Below are 17,570 nucleotides of genomic sequence, written 5' to 3' on the forward strand. Positions count from 1 at the left end.
GGAGCATGAATGAGCAACTGTGGAGTTCCATTTGTCATCTCCCAGCCCAAAGCCCTTTTTGTGCAGCCCTCAAACCTCAGGGACACGGAACCCTGGGGAGGAGCACTGCTCATGTGCAGTCACAGCCCAGCAGATTCTTTCTTTTTTTTTGTGTGAAAGTTTGATAGGAAGCAGCTTGGCTGAACTGGAGTGATTTCAAGCCGTGGGAAGCAGGGAAAGGAGAACTATTAATTGGCATCATTTTCTTGCAGCACATACAAACACTGTCTGACAGGAGGGTACCTTAAAACTCCCATGCTTGAGCCTTTGGGGATGCAACCTGACTTTTCCTTCCCATTTTCTTCTTCTTCAAGAGGCAAAAATGGGAGCAAAAAACGTCTGCACCTTGGCTGCACAGAACTTTCACACAGATCTCTGCACAGCATCAGCTGGATCAAAAGATGTTGTGTCATTTGTGAAATATTCCAGCCCTTTATTGTGCAAGCTCCTAATTATTAATGTCTAGGCTCTGTATTTCTGCAATGAGATTTATGATGCAGCTCAGGGTGGTGGATTTGAACTGATTTTCCCTCAAAACTACAGATGGGAAACCACACAAGTGCTTTTTATCCCCTCAACTTCTGTACTCTCCAGTGCAGAAAAACCCCACGGAACCAACAAGCCCCTCAAGAGAGGAATCTGAGGTGGAAATTATCCTTTCTGCCTCCACCACAGTGGTGTAAATATCTTTTAAACAGCTCCACATATCCTTTGGGGGCAATACAGACCGATTTTAGCAAAATGTCACTGTTGTATCTGTTTTTAGGAGATATAAACCCCATTATTGGAGAGTCAAATGAAGTGAATCCCTTTTTTCTCCAAGAATATGATACATTGGAAAAACATGTAGAGTGAACAACCAGCACCTGGAATAATGGCATGTGCTGCTCTTATTGGTCTGGCAGGGCTTAACACAAACAGCTTAATAAATATCAGTGCTCCAGAAAACACTGATATTTATTTATTCACAAACGTATACATGTGCATACAGACATGCTGGTCATGTATAGTGCGAGTAGGAAAAAAAAACCAAAAAAAACCCAAAACCACAACATCTTTTGGCTCCAGGATGTGGGATTTCAAAAAATAAATGCTACCCATGCTGCAGCAGAAGTTGCAATAAAATCAGCAGTGCCTGCACTAGGTGCTCACAAGAAATGAGATAATGGGATTTCAGCGTGTTTTGTTCCCTCGGAGGTAACTGCACTCTTATCAGGAGATGCAGGATATGGCTCTGACACTGCTCTGATTCATGCTCTGGAATAAAGCAGACATTTGATGGCATCTGCATTGCTGACTCAGTTCTGTATCTCTGGAGCTGATCTTGTTGGTGCTGGGAGAAGGGATTGGGAGGGAAAAGGGCTCTTGTTGCCTGCATGGCTTTGCTGTTTGCCTTAGGGCCTCGCTGGTAAAAACAGGGAAATAAAGAGAATAAATCCATTCCTGCCTCCATGCCACATCCACCAGGCCAAGGCTTTCAGCTGGTTTCCTCCACCCAAACTTGGCAAAGCAACTTCAAGGAAAATAAAAGAAATTCCAGCTGCTCTGCTTTTGGAATATATTTGAAATTAAAAGAAAGTAAATCTTGCCCCGTCTTCTCCCTGCACTTCACTCCCAGACAGTCTCAGAAAAGGGTGGAAAACAAACATTTTCTTGTTGAGGCTCATTCTGACTCCAAGTGGTTGTTTCCAAAGTCTGGATTTATTAATTTTTTTTACGTTTCAGCTCTGGCACATCTAATTTTCTTCCTTCTGGGGAATAAACAAGAAGAGCAGCAACCCAGCAGGTAATGAAACAGATTCTCCTCCAACTCTACAAGTAGCAAGTTGAGACCAAGAAGGTGACAAAGAAAGATAAATGAACGCCTTAGAGGATGCTAATCACACATGAGAGAGGTGATTTCCAGCAACTTCTGCCCAGTCTGGTGCTCTGGCAGCCCTCGGTGTACATTCCCAGCCCCATGTGCCAGACCAGCATGGGATTGCTGCTCCTGCTCTCTTCTTGCCCTGCCTTCCTGCCCACAGCTGTGATGGATGTGGCTCCTCAGCCTCTTCTTCTCACAGAGTGAGGGTGGCTGCAACACTTTCTGTGCTTAAAAGTGGGTGATTTAGCAAGAAAAAATTCATGTTATAGGATCATGCAGTCATACAATGGCTTGTGTTGGAAGGGAACTTAAAGCTCATCTCGTTCCAACCCCCTGCCATGGACAGGGACACTTTTCACTAGACCAGTTTGCTCCAAGCCCTGTCCAAAGTGGCCTTGTGTGAGTTGTCATCCCATGGAATGACCCAGGCTGGGTTATCCAAAGATAATTTTGGGAGAGGACAGTCTATGCCTCGTGTTCTTCTTGATAATTCCTTCATCAAGGGTGTATACAGGACCTCAGGAGGGTCAGGCTGAAGGTCCTGTGCTGTCCTGGTGGCCACAGCAATCCCAACTCCCACCAAACCCAAAACCTTCAAGAGCCAAAGGATTTACAGCAAACCAGAACAGCCCTGGGGCTGATGGTCTCATTGCCCAGCTCCAGGGCTAAGCCTCCTTTCCAGGGAACTCGTGTCTCATCAAGCCTTGGCTGAGCCCAGGCTGGGGCTTGCCCAGCTTCCCGGGGCAGCCTGGCTGGTGACTAATTACCCATGACTAATAATCACCTTTTCCCTCCATCATGGCACTGCTGCTGGCACCCACTCACTTGGCACAAAGCCCCTTGGGTTCCCTTCCCTTGCTGACCCCACAGCTCCACCAAACCTGGTCAGAATCGGTCCAGAGCCATCAGGGATGGACAACAAGGAGCATCTCATTGAGCCTCCTGGTTTTTGGGAGTTTCCTCCAACTGCAAGCAGCACCAGGTGGGCCAAGCAGCCAACCTGTGCCCCTCTCATTCCCCTTTGGAGCTCCACTGAATTCACCTCATCCCAATTCATCTTTGCTGTTTAATTAATCACAAACAGAAATCAGGGGAGGGAGGCTGTTCTAGGACAGCACGCAGCCATTAAATAAAATATAAACACCTCATCCATACTTAAAAATCGGGTTTGATCTACACTGTTTTCCTTCCCTTTTTCAAGGTGATTTGCAATTTCTTTGGTTGCATTTTGGGAAGGGGAGGGTTGATTTACTGCGTAATCTCATTTTTGATCTATTATTAAATGCCTGCTTTCTTTTTTCTTTTCTTTTTTTTTTTTTTAATGCCCTTTCTCTGGGAAGCCAGAAGCCCCAGCAGGAATTACAGCCAGAAAGAAAGGTGAACTGTGACATGAAAGCTGCGAGAGAAAGAACTGCTTGGGCTTTTTTTTAAAATTTTCAAACTTTTCTGATTTTTGGTTGGGAAAAAACCTCAGATTGGCAAACCAATGCCAAAATCTCCTGGATCTCCCAGCTCCTCTGTGAACCCTGTGCTCTGATATCTGGAGGTGACACAGAGATCATCCCCTGGCAGCCCCAGAGAAGGGCAAATGCTTGTTAGCATTTCCTATTAATTGAATTAATTAGTTTAACAATTTCCTGTTAATTTCCTATCATAATCATTGCCTTATTAGCTAATAGGAACAAAGCCATTATCTAAGCACCAGGAATGCAAACTAGTGACAATCCCAGCCACTAATGCTATTTTTTTGGGAAAATAATAATTTTTAAAGTGCTTTTGCTTTTAAAGAGTGGCCCATGCAAGCAGCTGAGGGTTTTGCAGCTGAGCTGGACAAGTTCAGACCCATTCTGAAGGAAAAAGCATCCCTGGGCCACATTCCTTAGAAAACTCTCTGGTTTTTCCAAGGAAATACAGAAAGGGCAGGGAGGCAGCACACAAAACTTCTGCTTGACCATTTCCAGGCAGCTTCTGGGACCCACCAGAGACCAACAACAGATATAATAAAGACAAACACTGACATGGAACTAGAAACCCTTTCCTCATTCCCAAGGCAGACAGGGAAATAGAAGAAATGAAAGAAGCAATTGTGACCCTTCAATTCCAACTCACCCAACAATCACAAAGTGAATTTTGGGATCCCCAGTGACCAAATCACATCTCCCACCAAAACTGGTGTTGGTGACATGGGAGCAGATGTTCTCTCACCTTCACATTTTTGCTGGATGTGGCTGATTCGAGTTTCTGGGCACAAATCCAGTTGGAAAGAGCCTGTTCCCAGAGATGAATGTCTGCTAAAAACACCCGAGCTGGATGTCACTGTGACATGAGGGGTGTGTGTGCCACCTCCTTCCTCCACCTCCAGCCTGAATGCCATCCTGCCTCCCTTAAACTCAGCAGAAAGGAGCCAAATCCAAGCAACTGCCTACATTTGGCTTTATCTGCTACGAAATGTCAAACTCTTCAGCAGGAGTTCCAACATTTCCATCCTCCCTCCTTCCAAAGCACGAAGATCGGAATGAAGAAGCCAAAAATGTATCAGAGAAAAGAAAGCATCACCTACACCAGCCACAAATGGACTGAAGCTGGAGGTCCCTCTTGGACAATAAAGGGTCCTGCTGGGGAAAAACCCACCTGGATTTCTCCATTCCCTTGTGTCACCTCAAGGTTTGCTTTCCCTGCATCTATTTACAGGAAACGTGAGTGCACGTGTGGATGCTGGAAATACTGTGACTAATGGATGGAACCTGCTCAGCGTGTCAAAATCTTCTCTCTCTCCCACTGTAGCAGCTTTTCACGTGCACTTGAGGCATTGGCACCTACATTTCATCTGTTTCTTTATAATAAGATGGAATGCATTTAATGAATTTCAGTGATTTGATGTCTCAGCTGTAGATTCTGCGCTGCAGAGAAGCCACAGGTTCCCCCAGGCCCAGGGATCAACAGGCTCACATCACCCCTTATTTATTCTGGAACAGCACATCAGGGCAAAATACATAACTTTATTTTTTTCCTGCTAATAACCCATTTTTCCCATCTCTGGTCTTTGCTACCCGGTTAGATGGCACTGGACTGCATGTCCTCGTCACTCCTGCACACACACAGTGTCCATCCTGCATCGTGGGACAGCACAGGCTCCTCCAGCACGGAGAAAGCTCTTGCTCAGGGTTTCTCTGCAGACAGCTGGGACCATTTATAGTCTCACATCCATGATATGTAGCAGCACCTCCACCCCGAAAATCCCCTCACCCCTCGGCTCCTGCTTTGGACAGTCACATCCCCATGATCGCTGGGACCCAGCTGGGCTCCAGCTCCCGGACCTGGCCAGGTCTGCAGCGCTGGGAACGGGCAGAGAAACATCTCAGCGCCTCTTGCTTTCTACACCTCTTCCAGGGATCAAAGTAACCGTGTTTTCCCTCCTTTGCAGCATCCTTTCCCTCCCGAGCCGGCGAGCATCCCCGGGCAGAGCAGAGCAGAGCAGAGCAGGGCAGAGCAGAGCAGAGCAGAGCAGAGCGCACGGCTCCGGCTGACGCACAGCCAGGTCAGCCATGCTCACACTTTCCACGGCTGCAGCAGCTCAGCCTGGTGCTGAGCCGGAGCAGAAACCCTACAAAAAAACCCTGCAAAAAAACCCTTTCCTGCAGCAACCGGCCGGAGAAATACCCGGAGAAACGCCCGAGGGTGGCGGAGAGCACAGCAGCCTCCGCAGGGAGCGGGGTTTGCTCAAAGGAGCAGAAGTTTCTTTGCTCGGCCACCGAGACACGTTTGAAGGTGAAGGTTGGCCGGGGAAACATCTGTGGCTGCAGGGAGCCCAGACTGCCCGGAGCAGAGCGGAACACAAAGAAACCCAGCCCCAGCATGATGAAATACAAGTTTATTTGCTTTAGCCCGGAGCCAACTTCCCTCCCTGGCTCAGGAAAATGTCTTTAACGCTGCTCTGACTGGGGGCTTTCGCGCAAACCAGCTTTTTAACCAACTCAAAGCACAATTCGAGAGAGGTGGTGAGTCCTGAGCACCCCCAGATCCATGACACGAAGGGGGAAATATTATGGAACTGAGACCAGAGCATCCTGACTTGGAGAATCCCTTTCACTCCCCTGGTTCACATCCCAGGCACGGAGTTAACGCAGCCCCAGCCCAACATGAAGGTACCACTTCAGCGGGGCTGCCGAGATGCCTCCTGAAGGGGAAGCCAAAACCATTCCTCTGCCCTCGGCGGCAGCTCGCCTCCTCTCCGACCATTCCCGGCTCTCCCTCCCAGCAGGGATTCCTCCCTGCGGAACAGAAGCCTTTCCAAAGCCTCCCAATTTTCCTTGCATTCCCCGTGGCCCAAATTGCCCAACTCGAACGCAACTTTCAGCGGGGGCAGAGGAGCCTCCGCCCGCTGCTCCAGCGCAGCAATCAACATTAAACCTAATTTATGTTGCACCATCCCGGCGCAGCGGGAGAGGAGCCGCTGTCACCCCGGGGCCACCGGCACGAGTTTCCCCCAACTTTGGGGACCTGGATGAAAATCCAAGCCCTCCCTCCAAGAGAGCAGCTGGCACCTCAGCCAGGGTTCAACCCACCGGAAAAATCCCCCAGCCCCGGGGACACCCCCAGCTTCAGGGACATCCCCAGCCCCAGGGACATCCCCAGCCCCACGGACATCCCCAGCCCCAGGGACACCCCCAGCCCCAGGGACATCTCCAGCCCGGGACAGGGAGGGAAAAGAGGGAGGAGGAGGAGGAGGATGGATCGCCCTCCAAGCGGGACCCATCCCGGGAGGGGCTGGTGCTGAGTCCGGGGAGCCCCTCCTGTGCCGCGGGGAGTGATTATAAAGTAGAACAGAATCACAACATAAACCATTACAATAACCGGGACAAAAATAATTAAAATAAAAGCCGAACCAATAAACCAAAACCCAAAAAATAACATCAACAACACAACGCGCAGTGAAATCAAATAAACCCATCCCCGCCCCGCAGAGCGTCCCGGGGCGCAGCGCTTACCTGGCGGAGGGGCTGCGCTGCCCCGCGGAGCTCCGCGCTGTCCCTGCGGCCGCAGCCCGGCGTGCGGAGCCCGCGGAGCCCGCCGAGCCCCCGGCCCCACTCGCTGCATGCTGGGAAGCGGAGCCCAACCGCGGGGGCGCGGTGCCCTCTGGTGGCACCTCGGCTGGGAAGGGACGGGGGGACCCGCGGAGTGCTTTGGGGTTCTCATGGGGAGGAGGTGTGCGTAAATGTGTATCTCTATATATATGTATATGTGTATATATGTATATGTATACACTCTATGTATATGTGTTTATATATATTTTATATATATATGTGTGTGTGTGTGATTTCATATTCATATGTATGTGATTTTATGTCTATTTGGTATGCATATATTTTATGTGTGTATATATGTGTATATATGTTATATGTTATATATTATATGTTATATGTTATATAATAAATATAATATATAATATATATTATATATATGGTTATGTTATATGTTATATGTTATGTTATATGTTATATGTTAAAAGTGTGTGTATACATGTATGTATCTATATCTGTATCTCTATCTATACCTATATCATCTATATCTATCTATATCTATATCTATATCTATATCTACATCTATATCTATATCTATATTTATAGCTATCTATAGCTATAGCTATATCTATCTATATCTATCTATAGCTATAGCTATAGCTATATCTGTTTGTTTATGTGTAAAAACATGGAATCCCAGAATGTTCTGCTTTCAAAGGGATCTTAAATATCACATTGTTCTAACCCCTGCCATGGCAGGGACACCTCCCACTGTCCCAGGTTGCTCCAAGCCCTGTCCAGCCTGGCCTTGGACACTTCCAGGGATGCAGGGGCAGCCACAGCTTCTCTGGAAATTCCATCCCAGCCCCTCACCACCCTCACAGGGAAGAATTTCTCCCCAGTGTCCCATCTCTCCCTGCCCTCTGGCAGTGGGAAGCCATTCCCTGTGTCCTGTCCCTCCATCCCTTGTCCCCAGTCCCTCTCCAGCTCTCCTGGAGCCCCTTTAGGCACTGGCAGGAGCTCTGAGGTCTCTCCAGAGCCTTCTCTGTGCTCATTCCCAGGCAGAACCCAAAAAAGATGTCTTAAAACACTTCTAGAAAACAATTGGGAAGCACTGGTTTGGAGAGGAAGGGGCAGATGTTGAGGCACATCAGCTCTTGGGGTGACACTCACGGCTGGAGGTGCAAAATTCAGAGTATTCCCCTTGTGAGGACTAGTTAGACACACATAGAGTGGTCTGTTGTTATAGAAATGTATAGATTGATGGACTGGAAACTTATAGATGGATGGATTATTTGTAGCCAGGAGGACGTGGGGCAGGGTGGCTTTGGGGACTCAGGGTCACAGCCCAGGCTCAGCCTTGATCCTCCTGCCCTGATTTTCCCCACAGGCATCTCCTCTCCTCCGTGCCCAGGCTGCTTGGACAGGTAATTAATGCATCTCAGGTGGGTAATTAATTCATCTCGAGTGGGTAATTAATGCAGCTTTGCAGCAGAATCACCTAAATATTAACGAGGCTTTGTGGCTTGACCTCCCTGGGTCAGCACTGCAGCTTTGCTCTGCTGAGCCCAGCAATGAGATCCTGCTGCAAGGCCAACCAATAACTCAGCAAAACCGTGAGGAAAAGTGATCCCAGTGGGATGATGATCCACCCAGCCAGAGTGGGATCACCCCAAAAATGGGATTAAAGCCCAAATACCACTCTGAAAGACCTCCCAGTTTGCATCAAGCTCCACTAATGTAATTCCTGGGGTTTTTTTCTGGCAGGAGAAACAACGGCAGGTCATGGACAAGACCTGGAAAAGACACACCAGTGACAAAAGAGAATTATTGAAGGACTCTGAGGAAAACCAGAGGCTCGAGCAGTCAGGTGGGTGCACACCTGCAGCTCCAACTTGGCTCCTTTTCCACGGCAAGAGAAGCCTCACTTGGCTTTCTGATGCCACCTGGTGTCTGCTGCAATGTGAAGTGACATTGCAGATCTGTCCTGTAGCTCATTCTGAATCAAAAAGCCTCTTTTTTAACTGAATTCCCCTTTCCTCAGCCTCTGTTCCCAAGATGTCCTTCTTCAGCTCCTGGTGCTTCTCAGGAGCAGGGAAAACAGATGTAAAGATCAGGGTCCCTTTCCCAACAAACACTTGGCCAAATCCTGGTGAGGGCTGCAGAAACTTCCCAAATCCACGGAAATCCCATGTTTTCCTGGTGTGTTTGCTGAGTCTCATGTGCAGAGCAGCAATTGCTGCTCCAAACAATACCTTAAATAAAATAAAACATTGTGGATGTCCTTGGGGAGTGACCAAGGACTGGGACAGGGGTTTCCTTATGGGAAATTTTGCCTGTAACTGATTTTTTTTGGCACCATTTTCTCCAGCTCCAGGTGGCAGCTTGGACACAGATAATCTGACATCTTCCAAGACCTGCTGGCACCTCCTTCTGGAGCACAGGAATGGGATTTGTGGAGATTACAAAGGCTGGAAACATTTCCATGGAGCATCCAGGTCTGGTTACACAGACAGGGAAGAGCAAAGCCAGCAAGGAGCATTTCCTCTCTATCCCTGCAGCCAGGGAAACTCCTGGGGTACCTGGAGGGGGCGAATTTCATCTTTTCCATTTGATTTTAATCAGTTCAGCAGCAGCTGGCACTGACAGCATGCCAGCTAAGAGGCTTAGGTCTATTATTCCCTGAGGATTAGCCTTTGGGATCCAAGAGAGGGAAGTGGCTGCAGCTCCAGCTCACCGGGGGAGTGTGTCACAGCAGAGATTCCCTGCACAACTGTAACTGTCTCCCCAGGGCCCTGTTATTTATTTTCACAGCCCAAGAGCCTTCCCTTCCCTTCCCTTCCCTTTCCTTCCCTTCCCTTCCCTTCCCGTCCCTTCCCTGAAACTTCCCTGAAACTTCCCTTCCCTTCCCTGAAACTTCCCTGAAACTTCCCTGAAACTTCCCTGAAACTTCCCTTCCCTGAAACTTCCCTGAAACTTCCCTTCCCTGAAACTTCCCTGAAACTTCCCTTCCCTGAAACTTCCCTTCCCTGAAACTTCCCTTCCCTGAAACTTCCCTTCCCTGAAACTTCCCTTCTCTGAAACTTCCCTTCTCTGAAACTTCCCTGAAACTTCCCTTCCCTGAAACTTCCCTTCCCTGAAACTTCCCTTCCCTGAAACTTCCCTGAAACTTCCCTTCCCTGAAACTTCCCTTCCCTGAAACTTCTCTTCCCTGAAACTTCCCGGAAACTTCCCTGAAACTTCCCGGAAACTTCCCTTCCCTGAAACTTCCCCGAAACTTCCCTTCCCCAAAACTTCCCTTCCCTGGAACTTCTCTGAAATTTCCCTTCCCATGTCCCACAAATCCCTCCACCATCCCAAGGATCCCATGAGGAACAGCCAGGTGTGGCCATGCAGGGTGTGTGGATTTACCTGTGTACCCTCAGGTGTGTGCACTAAAATCACAAAGCCTGACCCCAAAAATGTCCCCAAAGTTTCTTGTCCCCTTTTGACACCCTGAAAAAGGTGTGTATGTGGACATGAAGGGAACTGGGACACGATGGGGGTTTGAAATCCCCTGCAGCAAGAAATTTTGGGACAGGGCTCTGCTCCATCCTCCTGGGATCTCACGGAGCTGAGCTGCACCTGGAGGCACCCAGGGGTCCCTGGGGTGTCAGGGAGTTCCTGGGGTCCCTGGGGTGTCAGGGAGTGTCCTGGGGTGTTCCTGCTCTCTGGGGTGCTGGGAAGACACCCATGCACTAAATAACTGCTTCCCCCAGCCCGCCTAGAGGCCACAACTGAATTATCCCAGTTATCCCACGTGGGGTTTGTCCTAGGTGGGGCTCAGAGAAGGGCTGGGGACACAGGACTCCTCTTGTGGGTCACAAATGTCCCCCACATCTCCCTCCAGGGCAGGACAGGGATGAGAAGAGGGAACTCTGGTGCACCAGGAAAGATGGGAGAAAGCATAAATCAGCACAAAAATCCCGTTTGCAGCTCCAGAAAGCACCGAGTAGGATGTGCTTCTGGCACATTCCATGTTTCTCCAGCTCTCACAGAGTCCCTACAAACCACAGTTTTTGGCCTCTGCAATGGGATCGAGTGATTCCCAGGGGATGTCACCCCTTCCCTGCCGCGGCCGTACCCACGGATGTGTCCCCACCCCAGTGCCGCCACCCCCACCGTCCTGCCTGTCACCCACCCCTGTCGCTGGGGCCGCTGGTGTCGCTGGTGTCGCTGGCCACCGGGAGCCCAGGGCTCGCGCGGTGCGCAGGGTGGCACTGCTGCATTAAAAATCCCCGCTGGCCTCTGGGGACGCTGCTTTTGTGGGATGTGAGGCATGGCCGGCGCTCGGGATTCTGCACAGGATTCCCATCGTGTGTTCTCCCGGAAAATCCTCCCAAAACCATCTGAGGATTCTGTGAGAACCCCAAACCCCAATTCCTCCCCACAAGCATCCCTCCATCCCTGCCCAGCAAAGCATCCTCTCTGCACCCAGTGCTGCTCCAAGCGCTCTTTTTGTAAAATTCCCAATTCCCACTGTGCCGGGAGGGAGGAAAAGCACTCAGCGATGGCTTCTCCTTGGGAAAACAGGATAGACAGGGAAATAAATGTCCGAGGAGCTCTGATTCCGGTGGAAAATGGGCTCCTGACGCCGGGAGCTGAGCCCAGTAATGGCCACACGAGCTTGTGGGATGGTGCAGCTTTTCCTGCTCCTGCACCACCCTGATCCCACTAATCTGCCTGTAAAAGCCCCGCAGGGTCTGGGGCAGCAGCAGCATGGGGGATTTGATTTCCTGCTGCTGGAGGGAGGAACAGAGATGTCCCTGCGACACCCACTGTCGCAGCCGGGGCCGCAGGGCTCCTCCCTTTCGCGCTCCCGGCGACAAACAAAAAGTCCCAGCCCCGCCACTCCCAGCTTTCCCAACAGCCGCGATCCAAATCCCTCCCGAGCGGCCAGGTCGGGAGGGTCACAGCCGCTGAGTGACAGGGGTCAGGGCTTTGGGGTGACCCGGCACCTGCTAACGGCCGCCAGGCTCGGCACCTCCTCATTGTGCCGCCGCTAATTTCTCACAGCTCCGGAGGCCGTCAGCCCAATTAGCGCCGTGTCCCTTCACCCTGCGCGGGGACTAACGAGCTCTGGCAGCGTTTTGCTCGCAGTTAAAACACCCAAACACCGCGGTTAACCCTTCACTCGCCCCTTCACCCGCTCCCTGGCTGCTCCAAGGGGAGCTCCGGGAGCTTTTGTGGAACAGTCAGGTTCTTCAGGATCGCTTTTAGGGAGGAATATTTCAAGTGGAGGAAAGGCGTTGAGCACTAAAGATGGCTCCTGGTTTTCACAGAATCATTTAGGTTGGATAAGACCTAATTTTTTAGGTCCTAAAAGTCTAACCTTTGGCTGATCACCACTTTGCACTGAGTGCCACGACCAGTCATTCCTCAGACACCTCGAGATGGGGACTCCACCACCTCCCTGAGCAGCCCTTTCCAATATTTTCTGTGAAGAAACTCCTCCTGATGTCCAACCTGAATCTCCCGTGGTGCAGCTTGAGGCTGTTTCCTCTCATCCTGTCACTAGAACTCCAAATTCTTTCAATGGGGTCCAAATTCTTTCAATGGGGCCCAAATTCTTTCACTGGGGTCCAAAATCCTTGGCTAGCCCCAGATTTTCCTGCTCTCCCACACAGCCAGCACACAGATGGCTCTGCTCCCTCTGGTCATCGGTGTCATCGTCCCCGAGGCCACCTCATCCTCAGCGTTTGGGGACCACCACGAAAGCCCCAACCCCACCCAAAAATGCAAACCTGAGAGCAAGGTTAACTTTCCCCTAATCCCCCTTTCTGCAGCCAAGCAGCTGTTCCGTGTCTCCTGGCAGGGCTGAGCCTTATCTGATGGTGTCGTTTCCACGGCGGAGATCAGAGAGCTTTGAAGGCATCGGCGGGGAATGTCGGGGCTCGTCCCTTCTGAGGAATTCCAGGTGGGATTTGCAGCTGGATTATGTTGCAATTCAGGGCCTTAAGGGATTTTTTCAGCACGTTCTCCCTCTGCACCATCCAGCACTGAACAGGAAGCAGCAGGGGATATTTCTATGCCAAACAGGAATATTAATATATTTATATTTAAAATATTACATTGCAGCGGCTCGGGAAGAAGCTGGAAACCATTTGGCACTGCAGATCCATCCTTTTTCAGCTTTCCCACCATTTCAGGGATCAGGATACCTTTAATTTTCTGAGCACCCACCTTGGAGCAATTTTTTTAAGCCAGCTCTCGGCATGCAGAGGCTTTGAAATGCATCAAAATGCTGCAGGGAGGTTGTGGAGGCAATAAATGGGGTCAGGAAGCAAAGGGGAAGGTGGGATCTCATGAAACCCAAAATCACAGAGATGGGTGAGGAGAAGGCAGCTCTCCCCACTTGTGATGTCCCCATGGGATGGAGGGGAGCAGAGGTGCCACTGGGATCCCAGGGCAGGATGTGGGTGCTGGGAGAGGTGGCAAACAGGTGAAACTGGAGGCTGAATATCAATCAGAGGTGCCTGCAAGTGTTGTTATAAAAACCAGTCAGACCGGTAGCCAGGGGCGTTGGGAATGTGGATGGATCCCAGACTGTCACACTGCAGGGCTGGTGATTTTATCCCTCTGGGCTGGGGCTCTGAGCTGGAGAGAACTCCTAAAGAAAATGACTTTAACAAAAGATCCTTCCATTTCCATCCATTTTGTTTCAGCCTTTTGTTACCGAGGATTTCTTGGGGTGGGTTTAGATTGGATGTTAGGAAAAGATTCTTCCCTGTGAGGGTGGTGAGGCCCTGGAATGGAATTCCCAGAGAAGCTGTGGCTGCCCCTGGATCCCTGGAATTGTCCAAGGCCAGGCTGGACAGGGCTTGGAGCAACCTGTGATAGTGGGAATCCTCCATTCCTCACCCGTGATGGTTTAACTGCACTGGGAATCCTCCATTCCTCATTCCTTGATGGTTTAACTGCACTGGGAATCCTCCATTCCTCACCCCTGATGGTTTAACTGCACTGGGAATCCTCCATTCCTGATGGTTTAACTGCACTGGGAATCCTCCATTCCTCATTCCTGATGGTTTAACTGCACTGGGAATCTTCTATTCCTCACCCCTGATGGATTCAGCTGCTCTGGGAATCCTCCATTCCTCATCTCCAATGGTTTAACTGCACTGGGAATCTTCTATTCCTCATTCCTGATGGATTCAGCTGCACTGGAAATCCTCCATTCCTCACCCCTGATGGATTCAGCTGCAATGGGAATCCTCCATTCCTGATGGTTTAACTGCACTGGGAATCCTGCATTCCTCACCCCTGATGGTTTAACTGCTCTGGGAATCCTCCATTCCTCATCTCCAATGGTTTAACTGCACTGGGAATCCTCCATTCCTCATTCCTTGATGGATTCAGCTGCTCTGGGAATCCTCCATTCCTCACCCTGATGGATTCAGCTGCTCTGGGAATCCTCCTCACCTCCAAGAAAGGCCAATCACACCTCTGGCTGCTTGACTTCACAGCTGCTCACTCACAACAGCCACTTTGAATTCAGGGAAGAGGCAGAAGATCAGCAGCTCCTCAAGTTTCATCCCTGAACTATTTCTAACAAAACCCAAACCAGAATTGTGCTAAACCAGCCCCAGCTGTAATTAGTGAAAGGAGTAATTTTATCAGCAGCCATACCAGACTCAGGTTTGGCTCCCAACCCAAACCAACCACGGATCCACCCAAACACCAGACAGCTACTTCAGATAAATCTGTCATCCTGTCCCCGGGTTTGATTTGGCAATAAAAACCCCAAACATCCCTGGCATTGCTGCTCCCAAACCTGTCTGCTCCTGGCTGCTCTCTGCTCGAGAAATGCTGGTGGTTGGAGCGATCTGTTCTCGTGAAAGGGTGGAACAAACCAGAGCCTGAAATCTGCAGAGAGCTTTGTGTTTGCTGGAACAGTGCCCAGCGTCCACAAGTACAGATATTGGGGGAAGATTTAAGTCTAGAAAGTCTTTCTTCCAATTTAGAGAGCTGCTGGCCAGAGTGAAATCTGCCATTTGATTATTTAACATTTAAATTTGAGCTGCTGCTGAACCGGATTTTTTAAGGGGAGTGGGATTACACCCTTAGGAGAAGAACTGAAAACCCACTGCCAGAGTTTATTTCCATCGTTTTATTAAAAACTTCCAAAGGTTCTAAAATGAAAATGTACACCAACTACAAGGGAACCAAGTTTGTACACTCACAGTTAAAGTGCTAAAAAAAAATCAAACGTTACCAAACCGACACTGCACTACTGTAAACAAACCTACCGAGAGAGAGCCGAGTGCAAGTGGGGCAGGCAAGGAGTGCCCCACACATCCCACTGCCGAGAGGGCTCATGGATTTGGGATGTGGCAGCTCCTGCCCCTCTCCCGAGGAGCTGATGGTGATCCAACACACACCGAGTGCTTGGGAAAGGCGGCAGGGCGTTACATGCACCGAGTGGATACAGCAAAACCGAGGGAAACGCCATGCCTCGGGGGGAAATCAATCCCAGTCCGGGTGGAGAGAAGCACGAGGGGAATGTTTCACATTCAAGTGGACATTCTGCTGCTCAGGGGGGAACCTCGGGATGTCTCCTGTGCTCTGGGGCCTGGTTTCACCTCACAGAGTGCTGCTGGTTTGGGATTCTCAGCTCCCCAGAGCTGGACAATCAATCAGCTGCCCTGAAGGATGGACATTGCTCTGAGGCTGGACAATCAGCTCCCCAGGGATGGGCACTGCTCTGAGGCTGACCTGGACAATCAGCTCCCCTGAAGGATGGACACTGCTCTGAGGCTGGCCTGGACAATCAGCTCCCCTGAAGGATGGGCACTGCTCTGAGGCTGGACAATCAGATCCCCAGAGCTGGGCTGGACAGTCAGCTCCCCTGAAGGATGGATACTGCTCTGAGGCTGGGCTGGACAATCAATCAGCTCCCCTGAAGGATGGACACTGCTCTGAGGCTGGACAATCAATCAGCTCCCCAAGGATGGGCACTGCTCTGAGGCTGGACAATCAATCAGCTCCCCAAGGATGGGCACTGCTCTGAGGCTGGACAATCAGCTCCCCTGAAGGATGGACACTGCTCTGAGGCTGGCCTGGCTCTTCTCCTTGAGCCCCTCCTGAGAGGGGATTTTCCCTTCCCTCCCTCCTGGGAGCTGGATTTGGCTGTGTCCAGATTTTGGAGCCTCCTGGTGCCACCCTGTGCTCACCACTGACCCCCCAGAGCTGCTGCCCTAACGCTTCCAGAGCAAAGTTTGGGTCTAAGCTGCAAGAAGAGGAAGAACACAAACACATTTACACCTAAATGTGGCTTTTGGCTGCTGTTGGGGTGTTTATGCTGTAAAAAGGAGCAGCAGCCTCTCCATGCAATGCAAGCACAGCTCCAGTTTGGGATATTTCCATGAACTCCGAAGGGATTGGGAATGAAGGAACACCACAGACTGGGGGGATCTGCTGTCAGCACCACAAAACAGGAGCAGCAGTTCCCTGGAGCACTGGGAATGAGCAGCTGTGTGTTTTATGGCTCATTTTGGGGCTGCAGCCACTGTGTGTGCAGCAGGGAGAAGCAGGAAGCTGCCAGTGGGATGAGCTGGAGGAGCCAGGCATTGTCCAGCTGCCCTGCCCGGCTCCTGGGACACAGGATGTGGCTTTTGGTGGCTGCTGGGGAGGGAGAAAACACTGCCACAGCTCCACGAGTTCAGCTCCAGGGAGTGAGGAATGCCCTCCTGGCTGGGGGGTTCGGCTCTGGGGGGATTTAAAGCTCAGCACCAATCCCACAAACCTCAGCTGGAGCTCTCACCAGGCAGCTGACACCCCAAAAACACCCCTGGTGGCCCTGCCAGAGGTGGGGACAGGGCCACATTCCAGCTGGGATGCACTTCAGAGCCTCCCAGCACAACAATTTGGGGGCTGAGGCCCCTGAGCCCCTTTGGGGAGCTGCTGTTCTGCCACGGGTGAGGAATGCTCAGGTGTTGAAGGGAAGGGACAGGCAGGCAACAATCCCAGCCAGAAGTGCAGTTTTAGGTTTTAATCACCTCTCTGGGGTGACAGGACTCTGTCCCTTTAGGCTCCATGAGGAAGGAATGACTTAGATATTCCCATCTGGAAGCAGGACGGGGATTGAGCCTCACAAATTAACAACATTTCCAGCAGGATCTTTCTCCAAGCTCCATCAACGTTCCTCTCCTGGCTCTAAACAAGTCAAAGCATTGCTACAATTTATTAAAAAAAAAAAAAATACTGCAAATTGAGCCAAGAAGATCAGTGTAAACTCTTGAGCTTGTTTAGTTCGGTTCCAGCGTTTAGGAAAACTCAGCTTCCCATCCCCTTTCCCCAGATCACCCCTTTGAAGCAGCACGGCTATTTGGGAGGAGCTGAATTTGGAAACAACAAAAGCTCCACCCTGGGGGCTTCCGGGGAGTTGTAGCTTCTCCAGTTGAAATCCCTCAAAAGGATTTTCCACAGCCGTGCGCTTTGGATCGGGACAGAGTTGAGTTATCCCTAGGACAGAGTTATTCCCGTGACAGAGTTATTCCTGGGACAGAGTTATCCCTGGGACAGAGTTGAGTTATTCCCGGGACAGAGTTATCCCTGGGACAGAGTTATCCCCGGGAAAGGTTATTCCCGGGCCAGACAGATCCCCG

General features: G+C 50.5%; 1 protein-coding gene across 1 annotated transcript in view; it reads right to left on the minus strand.

Moving 5' to 3' along the window:
- Window positions 1-6,976, minus strand: part of EXTL3 (exostosin like glycosyltransferase 3) — a 127,611-nt gene extending 120,635 nt beyond the window's left edge. Inside the window, exon 1 of the mRNA XM_085057177.1 lies at window positions 6,892-6,976. The gene's annotated coding sequence lies outside the window, so the exon portion shown is untranslated. The remainder of the gene's footprint in view (window positions 1-6,891) is intronic.
- Between the last annotated feature and the right edge of the window lie 10,594 nt (window positions 6,977-17,570).

This window comes from Lichenostomus cassidix, chromosome 3 (genome assembly GCF_008360975.1).
Source record: "Lichenostomus cassidix isolate B80296 chromosome 3, HeHo_3.0, whole genome shotgun sequence".
Lineage (NCBI taxonomy): Eukaryota > Metazoa > Chordata > Aves > Passeriformes > Meliphagidae > Lichenostomus > Lichenostomus cassidix.